Raw genomic sequence first — 22,205 nt, forward strand, 5'->3', positions numbered from 1 at the left:
CTCTTGTTATGAGAGTGCCAGTTGAACTGTCCTCACTTCCTTCATTTATACCAGGATTGAAGACCTTGTGGTCCGAGATCCTGTCCAGAGAGCAAGCAGGCTAAGGCTCTGTCTTTGTTGATGTATTTCATCAGAAAGGGCTCTACCCCCTCTCCTAGTTCATGGTGTGAAGTGTTCTTGGCCTCTCGGGAAAGTGGGGAGAATGGAAAGGACCCTATATGAGAATGCTAGGCTCTGTAAAACATTTCAGGTTTTTAAAAATAAGACTCATTTTGTATTGGACTGACAACAGTCCTATGAAATACAAAGAAAGCCGAGAATCAGTGACAGGAAAGGATCACCAGTAAGAACTACAGCAGTCACCGCTTACCTCGTAGCATAGGGCACTGTCCGTGATCCTTAAGAAGAGTTAGTAGAAATGCCTTGCCCATCTTGCCCCTGAACCCCTTGAAAGGTACACGACTGCTGTGTTGGTGTTTAGGGGGAGCATCTCACTTACCAGGGACTGACTTCTCCCTTGATTCCTCTGTAGTGATGGAGACTTCCCCGCTGATGAAAAATTCCCTGGGATTGCAACCTCCAAGCCAGACAGCTTTCCTATGGAATGACAGAGAACTTGTCAAGGTGAAACACCAGTCTGCGGGAGAAAGGGAGGAAGAGAATGATGGAAATCGTTTCTGGGAAACTATTCTTACATTATGTGTTGTTTGTTCCCGGTAAATAAACTGAAATCTTCTTAACAGTAAAACAAAATCTAAACCACTAAAGCCAACAATACAGGAGTATAACGTTCGAAAAAAATTTCTTTGGCTGCGCAGCATGTGGGATCTTAGCTCCCCAACCAGGGATTGAACCCACGCCTGCTGCATTGGAAGCGCAGAGTCTTCACCACGGGACCACCGGGGAAGTCCCAGGACTATCACTTTTAAAGGAGAAGGTACAAACCCCTCGGTTCTATGAACTGGAGATTTTTAGTAAGAAGTCAATATATTTGTTGTTAGGCACATTTTATGTTAGGCTGTCTCCCTGCACAGGATGCAGGCGCCTTGAGAATGGAAGTCATATCCCTCTATAGTACGTCCCTCTTCTTTCTGCTTTGCAGTTTGCTGCTCCACTTGTTCAACCCCACCTAGTAATAACCTATACTTCCCTTGTTCCTGTTTTCCCATCTGGAAAACAGACAAAAGGCAACCAAACAACGCAAAGGTCTCAACAAATAAGGGATATCCAAAACCAGAGATGGCCAGAACTTCTGTACCCCTGATGAAATAGTCCTCATACAAAACCTGATAATCAAATTCCTTAATGCTAGGAATCACAGTGAAAAATAGTATCTGAACTGACTTCTGTCAGATGAGTGAGAACTAAGGTTAATTCAGTGTATCTGAAGCATAGAAAGTGAGGGCAAAAGTGGCACAAGATGGGGCTAGAGAAGCAGAGAGGATTCTAGACCACGCAGAGTCTTAAAGGCCAACAGTGTGTTTTCTATTCTCAAAACAATGCTTGTGAGCGATGTTTATGAGCAACGTTCCAACTTGCTTTGAAGGTTTCTTGTGTGAAGAGTGGATTGGAAGGAAACAAGATATATGGACACTAGTTAGGACCTAATCGCAACAGACAGGCAAGTTCAGTATTAGGAAGTTGAGGAAGAGCTGGCTGACAGATTCCAAAGAAATTCAGGAGATGAACTGAAGCGGGCTTAATGGGGTAGGAGATGGAGGAAAGGAAGGTCTTAGGGAATTCAAGGGTTTACTGCACACATGAGCAAAGTCTCAAAATTAATCATTTGAACGTACAGAGGCGGATCTCCCAAATGACACCGGTTAGGAAGCAACGGTACGCCCTTTAGAATTCCTAGAGACAACACAAATCAACTGTTTCGATGGAAAATTCGGCGGGACCCTTGATTTCCATGGGAATACAGAGAAAAGAGACACTGATCTGGCTTGCAGGTATATTTAGGAAGTTGTTAGCCGGACATCACCTACTAGTATCATGTAAGTAGGCCGTCCGAAGTAGGAAGCTTAGGGGAAAAACCTGGAGGAAAACTTAAAAGCTTAAGCCACACCTCTACACTACACCACCTTTCACAATTTCTTCTCAGATAAGCATCATCCCCATCAGTGAAGAAACTCGTACCTCATAATAGGAAAAACAGGCCTAAAGATTCAATGTGTGTCTTGGGAGGTCCCATCTATGCGATATCTTCCTGGGACCAGAAAAGGCCCCAGGAAGATCAATCTCTGCACCCCTGAAAGCTTACCACCAAGGAAAATGACTAGGTCCATAGATTTCCTCCCTCAAACCAGCTTACCTCACACATAGATCATTAGCAACTCCGCCCTTACTCACATTATCACAGTCACAAGAGTGGTTAGGGAGAAAAGCACTAACCAGGGGAACTAAAACAGAGGCAATCCAGGCCAAGCTGGGCTGGTGGCAGATATCTTGCTCCTTACGCTCGGGTGCATAATGCGACTCACCACAGTGCCTTTTTCACAGACCCTTTTGAACGTTTCTCCACAGAATCCAACAGCTCAAGTCAGTTCATGACGCTTCAAGGTCAACAATCGTCAAGAGAAAAACATGCAATATGTCTTACAATGTTGGATTCCTTACAAACAGGACAAGGAGATAACCATGTAGACAAAACCAGAGCATTTGAAAACATCTGTATTCTACAAACACACCAGTGAATGCTATAAATAAGGTACTATGACATAAAACAAAATGAAAACTAGATGTGAGACTGTTCTCTTCAGTGTACAGACTTCATGGCAGTTGCTGCACACTATCTAGCTACTTAGATCTTTAACTCTCTGTTCTGTTAATACCAAATGAGGCCCAAGTGTGTCAACCTGTTTCCCACAGAAACCAAAAAGTCTACATGCATCTCTTTTCTCCTGTGCCCTTTCACCTTACCTGCTCCCAATTCTCCACCAACGTCCTCCTCTTTCTCTAATTATTCTCCTCTTCATTTTGCTTGGCCTTGCCCCCAAGCATGCAAGACAGAGAGTCCTAGAGGTCCAAGATTCTAGAGTGGCTGTTTGCAAGGCGGAGGAGATTACAGTAACTGCCACACTGTATATACTTCTGTGCAAAGAAAAAGGGACAGTGTTCAGAATGTCTCTCACATATAACAAGAGCTGGAGATGGCAGGATACCTGTGTGGCCCAAGGAACTAGAGCTAGCAAATTATGGGCCAAACAATTGCAACCAAAGGCTGGAAGAGGAAAGGTCTGCAACCAGCTCTGTCTCCTAGCTCTCTGGTATTTGCTGCCAACGGGCAGAGTCTATTTCGTGAAGCATCAAGCACTGAAAAGAAGACTCCTGCTGCTGGAAGTTGACAGGAAGTAACGTCCAATGCAAGATCAAGGCTTGTCCTCGAAGCAATGCCCATAATGGAAGAAAAAAAAAAAGAGGAAGCGGAAGAGAAACGTTAAGTCGCAAGTCCAACCTGGCCCCCAGCCTAGCCCAGCCCAAGGAAGGTAGGAGTCAAGGAGAAGAAACTAAAAGAGAAGAGCCTTGGACCACAACATTCTCCACAAGGTACACTCAACAAACTTCACCCTACTCTTGAACCAAGTTACAAAGAGAGCTTCTTAATCCCTACTTTGGCTCCTTAAAAGCTGCTATCAGTTCACTCATTAGACACATCTGATTTCAGAACAACTGTAATAGTTCAAACTAGATGGCTCTTTCCTTCCTAAGGATTATTAATTAAATAAGATCTATATAGCTCTAAGTATATGATACATAAAATAGAATACTCTGTAGAATATAAGTAACTCTTAGTTCAGTGTATTAATGAACGTCTGTAAGAAATGTGGCAATGATTTCCCTAATGGAAGAGCCTGGGGGAGGTAAATCTGTCTTCTAGGATTTCCTCCCCAGAGCTCAGAAACTCAGGTGTTGTTTTAGCTCTCCTACACTCTCTTCACCCAAGCCCGCCTTCCTGTTGGGGATCGGACCTCCCTATTGGCTCTCTCATACCTTTCAACTGCCTGCTTTGTGACATCACTCTCCTACCAAACCTACTACCACTTGGTAGAGCCTTGGGGTTTCCGTGGAGCTGTTTGGACCAGTAACCAGTGACCTCTGTACTGGACACGTGCGCCGTTCAGCTGCAGCCACTCAGACATCCTCTAGTGTTGTCTCCTCATCCCTTGTACCTGCAGTGGATGCTTCCTCTTCTCTGACCATGTCAGGTAAGAAAAGAAACTTTGGAAAGTTTTGCGTTCGATTTCTTTTGCCCCTAAATTGAGTAGGAGATTCAAAATAGCATGGAATAATGAGGGAAAGTATTGAACTACAAGTCTGGAGACCTAATTTCACTTTTGACTTTGACGTTTACTATCTGTGTGACTTTGGACAAATCACTGGCTGTCTCACAAAGCCTGTTGCTTTCCTTAACTGTTACGTTAGGATACCACATTGGGTTGATCACTCTGATCCCCTTCTTTTCCAGTATTGAGCCTTAAAGGGTACCCATGTAGAAAACGAAATCAGACACTTCTCAAGAGTGTTTCAACAGAAACATAGAAAAGCCAGGGGACATAGAAAACTAGCAATATATACCAAGATGTTTCATCTCTAATGGTCTCCCTCCACTAGGATTTCGACTAGTTGAAAAGAGAGAATAGGGAGAGAGGATGGAGAGTACTGGGCTCTACAGGGAGGCACAGAGTCGAGCGTAAGGAAGTTTAGGATGGTTTTCATTAGCACAGGCCAACAGGCACCAAGAGATGGGAGAAAATGTAAGAATGAAGAGGGAAAGCATAGAGGAGCTCTCAAGAAAAACGGAGTTTGCAATGGAATGCTGATGGGAACCAAAGATTTTCAATTAAAGCAGAAACAGCACAGAGGGAAACCTGCTCAGAGCAGGGCAAAACCAAGTTGATGGTAGCAAACCCTTACATTAACAGACTAAGAAGGAAAGTAAGGCCAGAACAGGGGATCACCGGGAAAGGCAGCTTATCAGAAAAGTCATACTCCGTTTTCTTTCTTTTATTGCCTCTCTGAATACAGTTGGCCACTTGACAGTTTTGAATATAAACATTTTAGAAATACGTTTTAGAAATGATGCCTCCTATAAACAAGCAACCACAGTGGTTATCTAGGGGGCTGCTTTTCAGTGTTTTATTCTTTCTAATTTTTAAACTAGGTAGACATTTCACCAATTCAACATTTTAAGTGATATCTTCTAAATTGAATCAGAAGGACTATTTTCCTTGGTGTGATATGTAGGTTCTAAGGCAAGGCTGCTTTTCATTTTTACAGTTATTTCCTTCCTAACACAGAGAGCACATTGATCAACAGCCATCGTTCGCTTGTAGATCTTAGCTACCGAAGAAGAAGAAGAAAAAGTCAAGCCCCACATCTCTAATTCCCCCCACTTAGGGAATTCCCTGGCGGTCCAGTGCTTAGGACTCGGTGCTTTCACGGCCAGGGCCACGCGGCGCGGCCAAAGAAACAAAACAAACAAACATCCACGTTTATCGAAAACCATATTGTGGAGTCCTGTGGATTTTCTTACATTTGAAAATCTTTTTTAATTGGATTCTAGGCATGATGGTTTTTTGAGGTTTTGGGATGCCATCTTCCTGGATGCTGAAGATGATTCTAATCTAAGTTCTAGGATAAATCCAAAAACCTTCCTGATACATTTTAAGCTTCCTTTCTGCTTATTATATAAGCTATATTCATTGAAATATATATTTCTCCTAGGCTTAATACCTCTTACTTGCTGGGTAAAAATATGAAGGAGCACAATAATGAAACTCTTTTACACTTATTATTTTGCTGTCTGCTTCGTACCGGTTTTCATTGAAATACTTGTCTATATGTGTTGTGGCTACCTATACATGCACATTTATTGCATTCTGTTGCTTGTTATGCATTTTTTACTGACATACCTTCTCTGTCTGTATGCATTGGCTAGGAATTCATTCACCTCTATCACCTCCATCGTGTTTTCTGGTTAATAGTATTCACTAAAATAGAGTGGGCAAAATTCACTTTCATAATATTGCATGGATGGTACAGAATGCCATTTGTCAGTAAATTCATTAGGCTTCGATACTTGCCACATACCCCAGTTTTCATTAATATCTATGGATTTCTTTTTCGTTAACGTAATATGCTTGTCATGATTTTTCTTTGTCTTTCTAGAACTTATTGTATCTTCCTCCATATAAATCATACGCAACAGATCAGCTTATTCATCTATTAATTATTACTGCTATTATTATTGGTGGTGGTGTTATAACCACTTTATAGGTGAGTAATCTGAAGTAATCAGATAACTTTTCCCTTTCCAAAAGCACTTAAGAAATCCACTTTCGGGTAATCATTTTGAGGTAGGATGAGAAACCAGGCTTGAAGAGGGCAAAAATGACTCTTTCAATTCACCAGTTGGACTGAGCTGTACGTCACCTCTAGGTAATAGCGTGGGAACTGCACAAGCAAAGGGAGACACTGAAGACGACAATGGTAATAGCCGTACTGTTTTCTAATGGACAAAAAAAATGCCTATATTATAAGTTCTATTTCTCCTGCTTTCTGGCAGTATCATGCTCAGAGTGGAGTCCTGGCAAGGAAGTCAGGATACTTAGGTTCTGAAACCTGGTAATGATACTAACATAATGAGAGAACTTGAACAAGTCAACCCGACCTCTCTGAGCCTCAGTTTCCTTACTCACGAAATGAGACTGAGAACATCGAAGTTCTCTAAGGGCCTCCTAGTTCTAAAATGCTTCCAGTCTAGGAAATAGCATAGAAGTCAATACGAGTGCAGGCCGAAGGGAAAGACAGGGCAGGGAGAAGGTTGCTTCCAGCCTAGAGAACAATCTCTGAACCACACCACTTGGCTCTTCTGCCCGTCTGTGCCCAAGATGGGAGCACAGGCAGTTAATAGAGAAGAGTGGAAAACTGCTCAGTCCTTACAGCCATCATCAACTGTCTGATTTTGGGCTTCTCAGGAAGTAGTGATAGTAGAGGTGTCCTGATAGCAAGAACCTTCAGATGATGCCGTTCCTCAAACGTAGTGAGAATTTCTCAACCTCCCTGAGTTTTTCATGACCCTCTTGTTCTTACAGAAAATTTCCAACATCCATCTCTACTTGGAACTCTAAATTCTCTGCAGCATTCTCCTCCTGTGGTGAGCAATGCAACTTCCCTAACACGAAGTGTCTGCAACTTCTCCAGAGTCTCTGCCCCTGCCGTCAGTTCGGCATCGGCTACTGGTACCCCTTTCCAGACACTCATGGGTAGTGCCTACCTTTACCAACATTCTAGCACGACTATGTTATCTGGAGTTACTGACCACAGCCAGATCTCCACTTCAGCTGCTTCCTATCCAGGTGTTCTTGAGTGGGACATCACAGCAAGCACTGAAAAGAATTCTTCTTCACTCGGAGACTTTACTCTGGCACTCACTGACCGCCACACAGCTGCCTCCTCCATGTTTCTGGCAGCCCAGGATGATAAAACTTCAGACGCCAAGAACATGGTCCCTCTACATCCATCGCTTTCTGCCAGCCTTGCTCAGGGAACACCATCTCAGATTCCAAATCAGGGGCAGAGCCGCCTGCCACTTCCCTGCCAGGAAGGGAGCCAGGTATATTACTATAACCAAGGCACACTGGGGTCTTTACTGTATGGAGAACTTGGCTCCTGCCCGCAATCCTACGGCTCGGCGTCATACACAGGAAGTCGGGCCTCTGGGCAACCAGAAATGGGAATGGGACTGAAGGAGATTCAGCCCACAAATATCCGACCACCAGCTTCCACCTCTGCAGTCTGCCACCCTGTGTCTGCTCAACGCATCACAGAAACAAGTTTTCAAGGTGAGTATAACAAACGCCAGAGAAAGTTGAAGAATGAGGTCGGCATTCAAAAATGGGGTCAAATCGACAGCTGGGAAGGGGTGTAGAGGCAGGTAGAATTTAGATCCTGAGCCTTTAATAACCACTACCTTCGCTCAGTGCCCTCTGTTTTTAGACTCTCTATGAGAACACCTAGGGCTTCCCTGGTGGCGCCGTGGTTAAGAATCCGCCTGCCAATGCAATGCGGGGGACACGGGTTCGAGCCCTGGTCTGCGAAGATCCCACATGCCGTGCAGCAACTAAGCGCATGTGCCACAACGACGGAGCCTGCATTCTAGAGCCCGTAGGCCTCAACTACCGAAGCCCACGTGCCTACAGCCCATGCTCCGCAACAAGAGAAGCCACCGCGATGAGATGCCCGCACACCGCAACCGAGAGTAGCCCCCGCTAGCCGCCAACTAGAGAAAGCCCGTGCACAGCAATGAGAGACCCAGTGCGGCCAAAAAAATAAATACGTAGAATAAATAAGTACAAACAGTAAATAAATACATAAACATAAATTACAAAAAAAAAGAACACCTAATGCAGGTGGGAAGGTGGGAGGGCCACCGTAGAGGTCATCTATGCTACATGTACAAGAACCCCGAGAGCACACCAATCGGTACCACACTTTTCACTGCTGTAGCCGATCGTTCCCCCTGTACTGCCACACTGTAGCACTCCCTTCCCTCATCTACTGCTATAGTCTCTTTGGAAGGTGTTTCAGAACTCTTGTTATGAGAGTGCCAGTTGAACTGTCCTCACTTCCTTCATTTATACCAGGATTGAAGACCTTGTGGTCCGAGATCCTGTCCAGAGAGCAAGCAGGCTAAGGCTCTGTCTTTGTTGATGTATTTCATCAGAAAGGGCTCTACCCCCTCTCCTAGTTCATGGTGTGAAGTGTTCTTGGCCTCTCGGGAAAGTGGGGAGAATGGAAAGGACCCTATATGAGAATGCTAGGCTCTGTAAAACATTTCAGGTTTTTAAAAATAAGACTCATTTTGTATTGGACTGACAACAGTCCTATGAAATACAAAGAAAGCCGAGAATCAGTGACAGGAAAGGATCACCAGTAAGAACTACAGCAGTCACCGCTTACCTCGTAGCATAGGGCACTGTCCGTGATCCTTAAGAAGAGTTAGTAGAAATGCCTTGCCCATCTTGCCCCTGAACCCCTTGAAAGGTACACGACTGCTGTGTTGGTGTTTAGGGGGAGCATCTCACTTACCAGGGACTGACTTCTCCCTTGATTCCTCTGTAGTGATGGAGACTTCCCCGCTGATGAAAAATTCCCTGGGATTGCAACCTCCAAGCCAGACAGCTTTCCTATGGAATGACAGAGAACTTGTCAAGGTGAAACACCAGTCTGCGGGAGAAAGGGAGGAAGAGAATGATGGAAATCGTTTCTGGGAAACTATTCTTACATTATGTGTTGTTTGTTCCCGGTAAATAAACTGAAATCTTCTTAACAGTAAAACAAAATCTAAACCACTAAAGCCAACAATACAGGAGTATAACGTTCGAAAAAAATTTCTTTGGCTGCGCAGCATGTGGGATCTTAGCTCCCCAACCAGGGATTGAACCCACGCCTGCTGCATTGGAAGCGCAGAGTCTTCACCACGGGACCACCGGGGAAGTCCCAGGACTATCACTTTTAAAGGAGAAGGTACAAACCCCTCGGTTCTATGAACTGGAGATTTTTAGTAAGAAGTCAATATATTTGTTGTTAGGCACATTTTATGTTAGGCTGTCTCCCTGCACAGGATGCAGGCGCCTTGAGAATGGAAGTCATATCCCTCTATAGTACGTCCCTCTTCTTTCTGCTTTGCAGTTTGCTGCTCCACTTGTTCAACCCCACCTAGTAATAACCTATACTTCCCTTGTTCCTGTTTTCCCATCTGGAAAACAGACAAAAGGCAACCAAACAACGCAAAGGTCTCAACAAATAAGGGATATCCAAAACCAGAGATGGCCAGAACTTCTGTACCCCTGATGAAATAGTCCTCATACAAAACCTGATAATCAAATTCCTTAATGCTAGGAATCACAGTGAAAAATAGTATCTGAACTGACTTCTGTCAGATGAGTGAGAACTAAGGTTAATTCAGTGTATCTGAAGCATAGAAAGTGAGGGCAAAAGTGGCACAAGATGGGGCTAGAGAAGCAGAGAGGATTCTAGACCACGCAGAGTCTTAAAGGCCAACAGTGTGTTTTCTATTCTCAAAACAATGCTTGTGAGCGATGTTTATGAGCAACGTTCCAACTTGCTTTGAAGGTTTCTTGTGTGAAGAGTGGATTGGAAGGAAACAAGATATATGGACACTAGTTAGGACCTAATCGCAACAGACAGGCAAGTTCAGTATTAGGAAGTTGAGGAAGAGCTGGCTGACAGATTCCAAAGAAATTCAGGAGATGAACTGAAGCGGGCTTAATGGGGTAGGAGATGGAGGAAAGGAAGGTCTTAGGGAATTCAAGGGTTTACTGCACACATGAGCAAAGTCTCAAAATTAATCATTTGAACGTACAGAGGCGGATCTCCCAAATGACACCGGTTAGGAAGCAACGGTACGCCCTTTAGAATTCCTAGAGACAACACAAATCAACTGTTTCGATGGAAAATTCGGCGGGACCCTTGATTTCCATGGGAATACAGAGAAAAGAGACACTGATCTGGCTTGCAGGTATATTTAGGAAGTTGTTAGCCGGACATCACCTACTAGTATCATGTAAGTAGGCCGTCCGAAGTAGGAAGCTTAGGGGAAAAACCTGGAGGAAAACTTAAAAGCTTAAGCCACACCTCTACACTACACCACCTTTCACAATTTCTTCTCAGATAAGCATCATCCCCATCAGTGAAGAAACTCGTACCTCATAATAGGAAAAACAGGCCTAAAGATTCAATGTGTGTCTTGGGAGGTCCCATCTATGCGATATCTTCCTGGGACCAGAAAAGGCCCCAGGAAGATCAATCTCTGCACCCCTGAAAGCTTACCACCAAGGAAAATGACTAGGTCCATAGATTTCCTCCCTCAAACCAGCTTACCTCACACATAGATCATTAGCAACTCCGCCCTTACTCACATTATCACAGTCACAAGAGTGGTTAGGGAGAAAAGCACTAACCAGGGGAACTAAAACAGAGGCAATCCAGGCCAAGCTGGGCTGGTGGCAGATATCTTGCTCCTTACGCTCGGGTGCATAATGCGACTCACCACAGTGCCTTTTTCACAGACCCTTTTGAACGTTTCTCCACAGAATCCAACAGCTCAAGTCAGTTCATGACGCTTCAAGGTCAACAATCGTCAAGAGAAAAACATGCAATATGTCTTACAATGTTGGATTCCTTACAAACAGGACAAGGAGATAACCATGTAGACAAAACCAGAGCATTTGAAAACATCTGTATTCTACAAACACACCAGTGAATGCTATAAATAAGGTACTATGACATAAAACAAAATGAAAACTAGATGTGAGACTGTTCTCTTCAGTGTACAGACTTCATGGCAGTTGCTGCACACTATCTAGCTACTTAGATCTTTAACTCTCTGTTCTGTTAATACCAAATGAGGCCCAAGTGTGTCAACCTGTTTCCCACAGAAACCAAAAAGTCTACATGCATCTCTTTTCTCCTGTGCCCTTTCACCTTACCTGCTCCCAATTCTCCACCAACGTCCTCCTCTTTCTCTAATTATTCTCCTCTTCATTTTGCTTGGCCTTGCCCCCAAGCATGCAAGACAGAGAGTCCTAGAGGTCCAAGATTCTAGAGTGGCTGTTTGCAAGGCGGAGGAGATTACAGTAACTGCCACACTGTATATACTTCTGTGCAAAGAAAAAGGGACAGTGTTCAGAATGTCTCTCACATATAACAAGAGCTGGAGATGGCAGGATACCTGTGTGGCCCAAGGAACTAGAGCTAGCAAATTATGGGCCAAACAATTGCAACCAAAGGCTGGAAGAGGAAAGGTCTGCAACCAGCTCTGTCTCCTAGCTCTCTGGTATTTGCTGCCAACGGGCAGAGTCTATTTCGTGAAGCATCAAGCACTGAAAAGAAGACTCCTGCTGCTGGAAGTTGACAGGAAGTAACGTCCAATGCAAGATCAAGGCTTGTCCTCGAAGCAATGCCCATAATGGAAGAAAAAAAAAAAGAGGAAGCGGAAGAGAAACGTTAAGTCGCAAGTCCAACCTGGCCCCCAGCCTAGCCCAGCCCAAGGAAGGTAGGAGTCAAGGAGAAGAAACTAAAAGAGAAGAGCCTTGGACCACAACATTCTCCACAAGGTACACTCAACAAACTTCACCCTACTCTTGAACCAAGTTACAAAGAGAGCTTCTTAATCCCTACTTTGGCTCCTTAAAAGCTGCTATCAGTTCACTCATTAGACACATCTGATTTCAGAACAACTGTAATAGTTCAAACTAGATGGCTCTTTCCTTCCTAAGGATTATTAATTAAATAAGATCTATATAGCTCTAAGTATATGATACATAAAATAGAATACTCTGTAGAATATAAGTAACTCTTAGTTCAGTGTATTAATGAACGTCTGTAAGAAATGTGGCAATGATTTCCCTAATGGAAGAGCCTGGGGGAGGTAAATCTGTCTTCTAGGATTTCCTCCCCAGAGCTCAGAAACTCAGGTGTTGTTTTAGCTCTCCTACACTCTCTTCACCCAAGCCCGCCTTCCTGTTGGGGATCGGACCTCCCTATTGGCTCTCTCATACCTTTCAACTGCCTGCTTTGTGACATCACTCTCCTACCAAACCTACTACCACTTGGTAGAGCCTTGGGGTTTCCGTGGAGCTGTTTGGACCAGTAACCAGTGACCTCTGTACTGGACACGTGCGCCGTTCAGCTGCAGCCACTCAGACATCCTCTAGTGTTGTCTCCTCATCCCTTGTACCTGCAGTGGATGCTTCCTCTTCTCTGACCATGTCAGGTAAGAAAAGAAACTTTGGAAAGTTTTGCGTTCGATTTCTTTTGCCCCTAAATTGAGTAGGAGATTCAAAATAGCATGGAATAATGAGGGAAAGTATTGAACTACAAGTCTGGAGACCTAATTTCACTTTTGACTTTGACGTTTACTATCTGTGTGACTTTGGACAAATCACTGGCTGTCTCACAAAGCCTGTTGCTTTCCTTAACTGTTACGTTAGGATACCACGTTGGGTTGATCACTCTGATCCCCTTCTTTTCCAGTATTGAGCCTTAAAGGGTACCCATGTAGAAAACGAAATCAGACACTTCTCAAGAGTGTTTCAACAGAAACATAGAAAAGCCAGGGGACATAGAAAACTAGCAATATATACCAAGATGTTTCATCTCTAATGGTCTCCCTCCACTAGGATTTCGACTAGTTGAAAAGAGAGAATAGGGAGAGAGGATGGAGAGTACTGGGCTCTACAGGGAGGCACAGAGTCGAGCGTAAGGAAGTTTAGGATGGTTTTCATTAGCACAGGCCAACAGGCACCAAGAGATGGGAGAAAATGTAAGAATGAAGAGGGAAAGCATAGAGGAGCTCTCAAGAAAAACGGAGTTTGCAATGGAATGCTGATGGGAACCAAAGATTTTCAATTAAAGCAGAAACAGCACAGAGGGAAACCTGCTCAGAGCAGGGCAAAACCAAGTTGATGGTAGCAAACCCTTACATTAACAGACTAAGAAGGAAAGTAAGGCCAGAACAGGGGATCACCGGGAAAGGCAGCTTATCAGAAAAGTCATACTCCGTTTTCTTTCTTTTATTGCCTCTCTGAATACAGTTGGCCACTTGACAGTTTTGAATATAAACATTTTAGAAATACGTTTTAGAAATGATGCCTCCTATAAACAAGCAACCACAGTGGTTATCTAGGGGGCTGCTTTTCAGTGTTTTATTCTTTCTAATTTTTAAACTAGGTAGACATTTCACCAATTCAACATTTTAAGTGATATCTTCTAAATTGAATCAGAAGGACTATTTTCCTTGGTGTGATATGTAGGTTCTAAGGCAAGGCTGCTTTTCATTTTTACAGTTATTTCCTTCCTAACACAGAGAGCACATTGATCAACAGCCATCGTTCGCTTGCAGATCTTAGCTACCGAAGAAGAAGAAGAAGAAGAAAAAGTCAAGCCCCACATCTCTAATTCCCCCCACTTAGGGAATTCCCTGGCGGTCCAGTGCTTAGGACTCGGTGCTTTCACGGCCAGGGCCACGCGGCGCGGCCAAAGAAACAAAACAAACAAACATCCACGTTTATCGAAAACCATATTGTGGAGTCCTGTGGATTTTCTTACATTCGAAAATCTTTTTTAATTGGATTCTAGGCATGATGGTTTTTTGAGGTTTTGGGATGCCATCTTCTTGGATGCTGAAGATGATTCTAATCTAAGTTCTAGGATAAATCCAAAAACCTTCCTGATACATTTTAAGCTTCCTTTCTGCTTATTATATAAGCTATATTCATTGAAATATATATTTCTCCTAGGCTTAATACCTCTTACTTGCTGGGTAAAAATATGAAGGAGCACAATAATGAAACTCTTTTACACTTATTATTTTGCTGTCTGCTTCGTACCGGTTTTCATTGAAATACTTGTCTATATGTGTTGTGGCTACCTATACATGCACATTTATTGCATTCTGTTGCTTGTTATGCATTTTTTACTGACATACCTTCTCTGTCTGTATGCATTGGCTAGGAATTCATTCACCTCTATCACCTCCATCGTGTTTTCTGGTTAATAGTATTCACTAAACTAGAGTGGGCAAAATTCACTTTCATAATATTGCATGGATGGTACAGAATGCCATTTGTTAGTAAATTCATTAGGCTTCGATACTTGCCACATACCCCAGTTTTCATTAATATCTATGGATTTCTTTTTCGTTAACGTAATATGCTTGTCATGATTTTTCTTTGTCTTTCTAGAACTTATTGTATCTTCCTCCATATAAATCATACGCAACAGATCAGCTTATTCATCTATTAATTATTACTGCTATTATTATTGGTGGTGGTGTTATAACCACTTTATAGGTGAGTAATCTGAAGTAATCAGATAACTTTTCCCTTTCCAAAAGCACTTAAGAAATCCACTTTCGGGTAATCATTTTGAGGTAGGATGAGAAACCAGGCTTGAAGAGGGCAAAAATGACTCTTTCAATTCACCAGTTGGACTGAGCTGTACGTCACCTCTAGGTAATAGCGTGGGAACTGCACAAGCAAAGGGAGACACTGAAGACGACAATGGTAATAGCCGTACTGTTTTCTAATGGACAAAAAAAATGCCTATATTATAAGTTCTATTTCTCCTGCTTTCTGGCAGTATCATGCTCAGAGTGGAGTCCTGGCAAGGAAGTCAGGATACTTAGGTTCTGAAACCTGGTAATGATACTAACATAATGAGAGAACTTGAACAAGTCAACCCGACCTCTCTGAGCCTCAGTTTCCTTACTCACGAAATGAGACTGAGAACATCGAAGTTCTCTAAGGGCCTCCTAGTTCTAAAATGCTTCCAGTCTAGGAAATAGCATAGAAGTCAATACGAGTGCAGGCCGAAGGGAAAGACAGGGCAGGGAGAAGGTTGCTTCCAGCCTAGAGAACAATCTCTGAACCACACCACTTGGCTCTTCTGCCCGTCTGTGCCCAAGATGGGAGCACAGGCAGTTAATAGAGAAGAGTGGAAAACTGCTCAGTCCTTACAGCCATCATCAACTGTCTGATTTTGGGCTTCTCAGGAAGTAGTGATAGTAGAGGTGTCCTGATAGCAAGAACCTTCAGATGATGCCGTTCCTCAAACGTAGTGAGAATTTCTCAACCTCCCTGAGTTTTTCATGACCCTCTTGTTCTTACAGAAAATTTCCAACATCCATCTCTACTTGGAACTCTAAATTCTCTGCAGCATTCTCCTCCTGTGGTGAGCAATGCAACTTCCCTAACACGAAGTGTCTGCAACTTCTCCAGAGTCTCTGCCCCTGCCGTCAGTTCGGCATCGGCTACTGGTACCCCTTTCCAGACACTCATGGGTAGTGCCTACCTTTACCAACATTCTAGCACGACTATGTTATCTGGAGTTACTGACCACAGCCAGATCTCCACTTCAGCTGCTTCCTATCCAGGTGTTCTTGAGTGGGACATCACAGCAAGCACTGAAAAGAATTCTTCTTCACTCGGAGACTTTACTCTGGCACTCACTGACCGCCACACAGCTGCCTCCTCCATGTTTCTGGCAGCCCAGGATGATAAAACTTCAGACGCCAAGAACATGGTCCCTCTACATCCATCGCTTTCTGCCAGCCTTGCTCAGGGAACACCATCTCAGATTCCAAATCAGGGGCAGAGCCGCCTGTCACTTCCCTGCCAGGAAGGGAGCCAGGTATATTCCTATAACCAAGGCACACTGGGGTCTTTACTGTATGGAGAACTTGGCTCCTGCCCGCAATCCTACGGCTCGGCGTCATACACAGGAAGTCGGGCCTCTGGGCAACCAGAAATGGGAATGGGACTGAAGGAGATTCAGCCCACAAATATCCGACCACCAGCTTCCACCTCTGCAGTCTGCCACCCTGTGTCTGCTCAACGCATCACAGAAACAAGTTTTCAAGGTGAGTATAACAAACGCCAGAGAAAGTTGAAGAATGAGGTCGGCATTCAAAAATGGGGTCAAATCGACAGCTGGGAAGGGGTGTAGAGGCAGGTAGAATTTAGATCCTGAGCCTTTAATAACCACTACCTTCGCTCAGTGCCCTCTGTTTTTAGACTCTCTATGAGAACACCTAGGGCTTCCCTGGTGGCGCCGTGGTTAAGAATCCGCCTGCCAATGCAATGCGGGGGACACGGGTTCGAGCCCTGGTCTGCGAAGATCCCACATGCCGTGCAGCAACTAAGCGCATGTGCCACAACGACGGAGCCTGCATTCTAGAGCCCGTGAGCCTCAACTACCGAAGCCCACGTGCCTACAGCCCATGCTCCGCAACAAGAGAAGCCACCGCGATGAGAAGCCCGCACACCGCAACCAAGAGTAGCCCCCGCTAGCCGCCAACTAGAGAAAGCCCGTGCACAGCAATGAGAGACCCAGTGCAGCCAAAAAAATAAATACGTAGAATAAATAAGTTCAAACAGTAAATAAATACATAAACATAAATTACAAAAAAAAAGAACACCTAATGCAGGTGGGACGGTGGGAGGGCCACTGTAGAGGTCATCTATGCTACATGTACAAGAACCCCGAGAGCACACCAATCGGTACCACACTTTTCACTGCTGTAGCCGATCGTTCCCCCTGTACTGCCACACTGTAGCACTCCCTTCCCTCATCTACTGCTATAGTCTCTTCGGAAGGTGTTTCAGAACTCTTGTTATGAGAGTGCCAGTTGAACTGTCCTCACTTCCTTCATTTATACCAGGATTGAAGACCTTGTGGTCCGAGATCCTGTCCAGAGAGCAAGCAGGCTAAGACTCTGTCTTTGTTGATGTATTTCATCAGCAAGGGCTCTACCCCCTCTCCTAGTTCATGGTGTGACGTGTTCTTGGCCTCTCGGGAAAGTGGGGAGAATGGAAAGGACCCTATATGAGAATGCTAGGCTTTGTAAAACATTTCAGGTTTTTAAAAATAAGACTCATTTTGTATTGGACTTATAACAGTCCTATGAAATACAAAGCGAGCCGAGAATCAGCGACAGGAAAGGCTCACCAGTAAGAATTACAACAGTCACCGCTTACCTCGTAGCATAGGGCACCGTCCGTGATCCTTAAGAAGAGTTAGTAGAAATGCCTTGCCCATCTTGCCCCTGAACCCCTTGAAAGGTACACGACTGCTGTGTTGGTGTTTAGGGGGAGCATCTCACTTACCAGGGACTGACTTCTCCCTTGATCCCTTTGTAGGGATGGAGACCTCCCCCCTGGTGATGAAAAATTCCCTGGGATTGCAACCTCCAAGCCAGACGTTTTGTGTGACACAAAGTCAAGAACTCCCCAAGTCCTGCAGTAGCAGAAACAGCCACATACTTGAGAGTAACCCACCATCTGAACTTGGGGACATTTCAGTGACAGCTCCAGTCCAGAGTGCCAGGCGTCTCCTGGCCCTGCCTCCAGCTCCAAGCCAGGGACAAATAGAGAGTAAGCACGTGGATGATATCAAAACCAAGCTTTCAAAGCCTCTGGATGCCTACCAGATCCCAACAGAGAACCAAGATCCTCCACTACTCCCTTTAGGAATCCCTGATATTCACCAGCCGCTGGCCTGCACCGATCCCCTCAGCCAAGAGGAGCAGCCTGGTTCTGAAAATGCTGATCTGGGAGAGAACAGCCGGAGTCGTCAGGACCTAGGGACACTTGAAAATGGGATTGAACCTAGCAGTGGTCTTGCAGACATTACTACACTGGCGGAGGATATTCACCTTCCCCAGCTCTTTAATCCTTTGAAAGATCTTGATCAATCCCAAGGTCCCAACGTGATCAAAGCTAAAGACACCAGAGCCATTAAGGTGAATCCGGTGCAGGAAAAGCCAAGTGTCATAAAGGTTCCCTCTGATCAACCCAGGAAGAACAAACAGAAAGCCTCTGAGCCTATCAGTGGCGCTCCCAAGGCCAAAATCCAGCCAAAGAATCCAGAGTGCCTGTTAGGGGGAGAAGTGGTTATATGCCACGCTGCAGTCAGTGACAGGGCTCCTGTGAACACGGCCAAGCACTCTCAAGGCAAACCTCAGAAAGCTGCATCCAGAAAGATCAGCAAAACTAAGAGCCACGGGCAGGAAAAGACCAAAAGGACCAGAGGGAGAAACAAGGCTGAGGAGAACAAGCAGTCAGGGAACAAAGTCAAGGCAGAAGAGAAGCCAGCAATCCCCCACACGAAGCGAAAGGAACACCAAACTGAGCTTCTCCAACAGAGCTTTCAAAAGCCTCGAACCTCCCTTGGCGTGCGCATGCTGGAGTCTGTGAAGGTTCTTCATGCGCTGGGGAAGAAGAATGAGACGAAAACTGGGCTCTCTTCCTGTCGGCTCTTGGGAAAGTCAAGCAACCCCAAAGACCCCCAGCCACCCCCAGCTATCCAGCCATGGCGGCATACCCCACGTGAGGGGAAGGGTCCTGAGAAAACGCAAGTCCAAGCCCAGAAACCAGACAGCAGTGCTGAAACAGAGTGTCCGTCTCCAGCCCAGTATGAGCGGCCTCCTCCTGGGAAGGTCAAGTTGATACCTCTGCCTTTTTCTGCCTGGGACAAGCCTCAAGCTCGACCCGCTCCTCGGAGGCCACAGTCTCTGGCCTCACATCGGCCTGCTGGGGCTTACCGTGCCCAGCCTGGTTCTACTGACTCAGCTCAACCTGCTGCAGCCAATTCATCCCACCAGCCAGCTCCTGCCTCTTTGCCAGGCCCCGCCAAACCAGCTCAGCCAACTGTGACCAACCCAACCCAACCGGCTTGGACCAACCATACCCAGCCTCGTGTCCCTCAGTCTGCTGCTCCTAGGCCTGCACCCTCCAAAACTTCATCTGGCGCTCCTCTCCAGCGGGAGCCTGTTCCCCCTGCTGTGAATAAGCGCCAGTCCCCACCCAAGCTCCAAACCCAATTTCTACTCCAAGACTTCAGCAAGCAACGAGTTCCATGGAGGGAACCCAACGTGCCTGAGCCAGTCATGTCAAAGCCCATCGAACAAGAGCAGAGGCCAGAGCGAGAGGCCATGAAGAGGCGGGCTCAACAACAACGGGAGAATGCTGCCAGATACACCTCTTCGGGCAAGCTGCAATTTTTCACCGAGAGGGAAAACGAAATGGAAATTGCCGACTACTACGGATACGTCAAGTGAGAGCTGCTAGGATTCTTGGTGCCACCTTGGCTACCAGCTGTTCTTCCATACACAGGTAAGACAGGTATAGAACTGAATAAGTAAATGGAATACAATTAATAGACGAGTAACAAACCTTTCGAATTTTCAGATGCTGCTAACTGGGGCGTGAGAAAGGAAGGACTGAAAGTTGGATGGGAGAATGAAGGAAAGGGGTAAAAACTGAGCAAAGAGGAAGGAACTTGGCCCAGGGCTAGGAAGGCCAAAAGAGACGTATGGATTTAGGAAAGGAAGCAGGAGCGAGGATGAAACGGCAGAAGTAAAAAGCAGGGTCAGAGGTCTGGGTTGAAAGAACACAATTGGAGTAGAGTTGAAGGTGACAGAAGATGAGTCTAGGTTTACTAGGAGAAATAGAAAAAGTCTCTCGGGGACGCTGGCCTTAAGTCTCACAACCACCAGATAGGTATTTCAGAAAACAAGAGGTTCAGGACACATCTCTGAAAGGTCTGAGTTGCCTTATTCAGGTGTGACTGTAGTGGGGGAATAGGGAAATCTACCAGAGAAGTGGCTAGGGCTCAGAGTTATCCTAGGGGCAGCTGACGACAGGGGCAGAGCCAAGGGAACTGCTGGATCAGGAGGCCCACGAACAAATCAGGGGCATAGCCGCCTGTCACTTCCCTGCCAGGAAGGAAGCCAGGTATATTACTATAACCAAGGCACACTGGGGTCTTTACTGTATGGAGAACTTGGCTCCTGCCCGCAATCCTACGGCTCTGCGTCACACACAGGAAGTAGGGCCTCTGGGCAACCAGAAATGGGAATGGGACTGAAGGAGATTCAGCCCACAAATATCCGACCACCAGCTTCCACCTCTGCAATCTGCCACCCTGTGTCTGCTCAACGCATCACAGAAACAAGTTTTCAAGGTGAGTATACAGACGGCAGAGAAAAGTTGAACAATGAGGTCAGCATTCAAAAATGGGGTCAAATCGACAGCTGGGAAGGGGTGTAGAGACAGGTAGAATTTAGATCCTGAGCCTTTAATAACCACTACCTTCTCTCAGTGCTCTCTGTTTTTAGACTCTATATGAGAACACCTAGGGCTTCCCTGGTGGCGCCTGCCAATGCAGGGGACACGGGTTCGAGCCCTGGTCTGCGAAGATCCCACATGCCGTGCAGCAACTAAGCGCATGTGCCACAACGACGGAGCCTGCATTCTAGAGCCCGTAGGCCTCAACTACCGAAGCCCACGTGCCTACAGCCCATGCTCCGCAACAAGAGAAGCCACCGCGATGAGATGCCCGCACACCGCAACCGAGAGTAGCCCCCGCTAGCCGCCAACTAGAGAAAGCCCGTGCACAGCAATGAGAGACCCAGTGCGGCCAAAAAAATAAATACGTAGAATAAATAAGTACAAACAGTAAATAAATACATAAACATAAATTACAAAAAAAAAGAACACCTAATGCAGGTGGGAAGGTGGGAGGGCCACCGTAGAGGTCATCTATGCTACATGTACAAGAACCCCGAGAGCACACCAATCGGTACCACACTTTTCACTGCTGTAGCCGATCGTTCCCCCTGTACTGCCACACTGTAGCACTCCCTTCCCTCATCTACTGCTATAGTCTCTTTGGAAGGTGTTTCAGAACTCTTGTTATGAGAGTGCCAGTTGAACTGTCCTCACTTCCTTCATTTATACCAGGATTGAAGACCTTGTGGTCCGAGATCCTGTCCAGAGAGCAAGCAGGCTAAGGCTCTGTCTTTGTTGATGTATTTCATCAGAAAGGGCTCTACCCCCTCTCCTAGTTCATGGTGTGAAGTGTTCTTGGCCTCTCGGGAAAGTGGGGAGAATGGAAAGGACCCTATATGAGAATGCTAGGCTCTGTAAAACATTTCAGGTTTTTAAAAATAAGACTCATTTTGTATTGGACTGACAACAGTCCTATGAAATACAAAGAAAGCCGAGAATCAGTGACAGGAAAGGATCACCAGTAAGAACTACAGCAGTCACCGCTTACCTCGTAGCATAGGGCACTGTCCGTGATCCTTAAGAAGAGTTAGTAGAAATGCCTTGCCCATCTTGCCCCTGAACCCCTTGAAAGGTACACGACTGCTGTGTTGGTGTTTAGGGGGAGCATCTCACTTACCAGGGACTGACTTCTCCCTTGATTCCTCTGTAGTGATGGAGACTTCCCCGCTGATGAAAAATTCCCTGGGATTGCAACCTCCAAGCCAGACAGCTTTCCTATGGAATGACAGAGAACTTGTCAAGGTGAAACACCAGTCTGCGGGAGAAAGGGAGGAAGAGAATGATGGAAATCGTTTCTGGGAAACTATTCTTACATTATGTGTTGTTTGTTCCCGGTAAATAAACTGAAATCTTCTTAACAGTAAAACAAAATCTAAACCACTAAAGCCAACAATACAGGAGTATAACGTTCGAAAAAAATTTCTTTGGCTGCGCAGCATGTGGGATCTTAGCTCCCCAACCAGGGATTGAACCCACGCCTGCTGCATTGGAAGCGCAGAGTCTTCACCACGGGACCACCGGGGAAGTCCCAGGACTATCACTTTTAAA

General features: G+C 45.5%; 1 long non-coding RNA gene across 1 annotated transcript in view; it reads right to left on the reverse strand.

Annotated features, from left to right (window-relative positions):
* Positions 1–471: 471 nt before the first annotated feature.
* LOC309621901 overlaps positions 472–22,205 on the reverse strand; it is a 34,115-nt gene continuing 12,381 nt past the window's right edge. Inside the window, exons 2-4 of the long non-coding RNA XR_014240324.1 lie at positions 21,775–21,912; positions 9,094–9,231; positions 472–637 (exon numbers count right to left, since the gene is read on the reverse strand). This is a non-coding gene — a long non-coding RNA (uncharacterized lncRNA). The remainder of the gene's footprint in view (positions 638–9,093; positions 9,232–21,774; positions 21,913–22,205) is intronic.

The sequence above is a fragment of the Balaenoptera borealis genome, assembly GCF_965194805.1.
Source record: "Balaenoptera borealis genome assembly, contig: HAP1_SCAFFOLD_1135, whole genome shotgun sequence".
Taxonomy (NCBI): Eukaryota; Metazoa; Chordata; class Mammalia; order Artiodactyla; family Balaenopteridae; genus Balaenoptera; species Balaenoptera borealis.